Consider the following 3,590-nt stretch of genomic DNA (forward strand, 5'->3'; position numbering starts at 1 on the left):
AGATTTCCAATAATTTTGGCCATTGTAGCGGCTAATGTAGCGCGCTACATTTTACTGTAGCGGTAGCGGTAGCGCCCGTTACAATCTAGTGGGTGTAGCGGTAGCGGTAGCGCCCGCTACATTTAGAGCATGTAGCGGTAGCGGTAGCGCCGCTACATTTCCAAGTAGCGCTGCCCAGCTCTGGCGACACTTCACTCAGCCAGAAAGATCAGCGGCTCAGAGACGGGAGCCGCTGATCTCGCTGTAACACCGTAAGCCGGATCAGTTCTACACTGCTTGAATCATACAGCGCCGTAAAAGTCTACAGCCATTTCTTGATTGAACATATAAATAATCTCATTTGATAATAATCTCATCATGCTAATAATAGATCATTTGACTGCTAATAATCTCCTATCAGACTGTAAACATGGCTTTATTGCCGGGAGATCCTGCACCACTAACCTCTTGTCGACTCTGAAACGAATGGACCCGCCTGCTGGACGAAAGGGAGCCAGTAGATGCAGTGTACCTCGATTTTGCCAAGGAATTTGACAGTGTCCCACATGACCGGTTGTTGCGTAAATTGAAGTCTTTGGGAATTGAGAGTAATGTACTCAAATGGATCAGAGATGGATCGCTTCGAGTCACCGACATGTGGAACAGCCTCCCTGATAGCATCGTTGACGCTCCGAGTATGAACATCTTCAAAAACAGACTAGACGAAGCTATGCAGGAGCATATGTTCAGTCTTAAAATGTCTAGCAAATTACGGATCAGGCAATAAGTCCAGCAGCTATCTCAATCAATCGTCAGCTATAGAAAGATCGGGTTCCAAAGGCCGGATCCCTTGTGAATCACGTCACGAATAGTTCAAGAATCGGCAACAGGCCATGGGCCTATTTCTTCAACGCCGACACTTCTATTCTATTCTATTGATTAATAATAAATTGTGACTTCAGGGCACTGTAGCAGAATCACTAGTAAGAGGTTAGGCCATTACACTACTATTGCCACTGCTCAGAACTCATGAAATTATAATCGGGGTGCAATGGACCTACAGTAAGACCTTTTGATTTATCAGCCACTCGACATGCATTCATGTATTAAAAATTCCAGTAGCATGCTACAACATTTTCAGTTAAAAAGTTTGTATAGATACAGTATGTCCTTAGAGACTGAGAATTGTGGAATAAAACCAGCGAATTTTGTCCTAAAAAAGCCATATCTGTTAAAATTCGGAATGATAACTCTGGTTTTAAATTTTCCCTCCACTCCACAGGACTCCACTTCCTCCACTCCACAGGACCCCACTGATGACATCTTCCTGCTCGCTCCATCAGTCTCCGCACGCTCTCAGTCGCTGTCACAGTTGCTTCGCACACAAACATACATGCGATCTTTGCAATCAAATTCCGACTTTTTCCTCTCATAATATTGATAATGATAATAATAATGATAGAACTCGAAATAAAATAGCAAAAGTTTCCGAGTGAATACCCATAAGCTAAGAAAATAAAACTCGGTACTCACTGCAGTGAGTGACAGAGAGCGCATTTTCTCGGGAGCGCAGCCGTGCACCACCAATTTTGTGCACCAATAAGCCCTGAATCGAACACCTTGGATCTTTCCGGACATCCACCAATCAGCCGTGAACCACTCGGCTTTGTCTTCCTCCGGCCTCGCATAGAACCTGCAGTGCACCACCAGGCCGCGGATCGAATCTGACTTCCGGGCATTGTTAAATTACGTAATTTTACGTTCACCGTATCTGAGGTTAGGTTTCAGATAGCATAGTTCTATACCAAAATTTCTCGTCCTTCGACAAGTGGCCGTTCGACCGAGGGCTGGTTAGACCCACGGCCTAGATACGGACGGCTTGAAGTGTTGAAGGCTACGTTCCGGAAGGCTGAAACGTTCCTGATGGTCCATTGCATCCAGGGCAGTGGTGGTCTTCGGCAGGCGACCCCATTTTCTCGTCGACGAAAACGTGGTCACGGACGGACGGACGGGCAGACAGACAGACGGACGGACAGACAAACGGACGGACAGACAGACGGACGGACATGACGAGCACAATAGCGCCTTTTTTCCATAAATGTAAAAAATGCGCTAAAAAGCCTCACAAGGCTTCAAGGTGATCTTTTAACCCCTATTTTTTGGTATTATCATTTATCGAATGATGATGCGATAATGATATGGATGATAGCATGTCACCAAAAGCAAGCATATCTAAGGCAAAAGCTGCATTACACTGAAGAATAGGATGTAATTGAAAACAGTATGTCGAATTTTTATTATCTTACAATTCTTACATGATAACCGAATTCAAATTAATCTTAGGTAAGAATAATACCTAATAAAAATAATAATAGTAATGATAGTTGATATGTAATAATGGTAATAAATAACATATTTAAAATAATATTAATAATCGCGGGTTTAGCTTTTTCAGGCCGTTTGTCTGTCGCAGTCTTGAACACGCAACTCACGGCTTCAATTCTGCTATGCTTAACCGCCCGGCCTCCGCTCGATTCTGACCAGAAACTGGCGCACAGAGGTAGGATTGAACCCACACCTCTCTGCTCCAATCTTGGAATTCAGTTGTAACCACTGGGCGGGCCACCCTGCCACTGTTGACCTTCATGGCCTCCTTCAGCGGGTGTACTATCAACCTTCTCATTTAGCACAACTTGCATGTATGGCGCCCTGCGGATCACCTCACGTGAAGCTAGAATTGTAATGTCATGCAGCTTGTTTTAGATAAGCACACAATAGGGGCCATTGAAAGAACAGACTACCTACCTAGTCGACTTATTTAGAGCATATGATATTTTTTCCTACAAATGCTTATTAATGTTACTTTACATTACAACAGCTTTGGACATTTTTAAATCTATCTCAAAACGTACAATCGCGAACAATTTTGCAGAAAAATCGTTGCGTCTCGGCATTGAATCACTGTAAAGCCTCAGCACAATTTCGACCACATTTCTCAAAAGATGAGTTTTTAGAGCTGATATTAGTAATGTAATTAATGCTATTGTATTCCTGATGGGGTCAAACTAGACGCGCTTTTAACAATGGAGCTGTTTTTCGGCTTACTTACGACAGATCAAATCGTTAACGACAGCCGGTAAGTAATTGACAGCGGTAATTTAAACCGATTCGACACTTCAGCGAACTCGCCTCGGTTAATTAAAGGACAATTCTATTTCAATTTTCTACTTAACATTAAGAACTTAAATTAGGTCTACAGTGCTGTTTGAATTGTGAACCGTATAGGTGGAACTTTTAAGTAAATCTAGTAAAAGATTGATGGCAGCAGCTAATACGTCAAACAATAAACCAATAATCTTTAAGCAATTCTGTCGGTCTGAAGTCAAGGCAGAAATGTATGTTATTTTTTTTACCGCCTTGTCAATTCATGAAGCGATTCAAGCAATGTATTAGGTAATTCATGTGAATAAAGTATTATTGTGCTCATATTAATTAATTTGAAGACATGCAAGGCATATAAAAATTAAATAATTCATGTGAACATGAGGAAATGCTCATGTTTACGCATTTCTACATGACTTCGCTTGTGTAACTGTCAACACGGCTGCCAA

This window comes from Hyalella azteca, unplaced genomic scaffold, assembly GCF_000764305.2.
Source record: "Hyalella azteca isolate HAZT.00-mixed unplaced genomic scaffold, Hazt_2.0.2 contig12157, whole genome shotgun sequence".
Classification (NCBI taxonomy): domain Eukaryota; kingdom Metazoa; phylum Arthropoda; class Malacostraca; order Amphipoda; family Hyalellidae; genus Hyalella; species Hyalella azteca.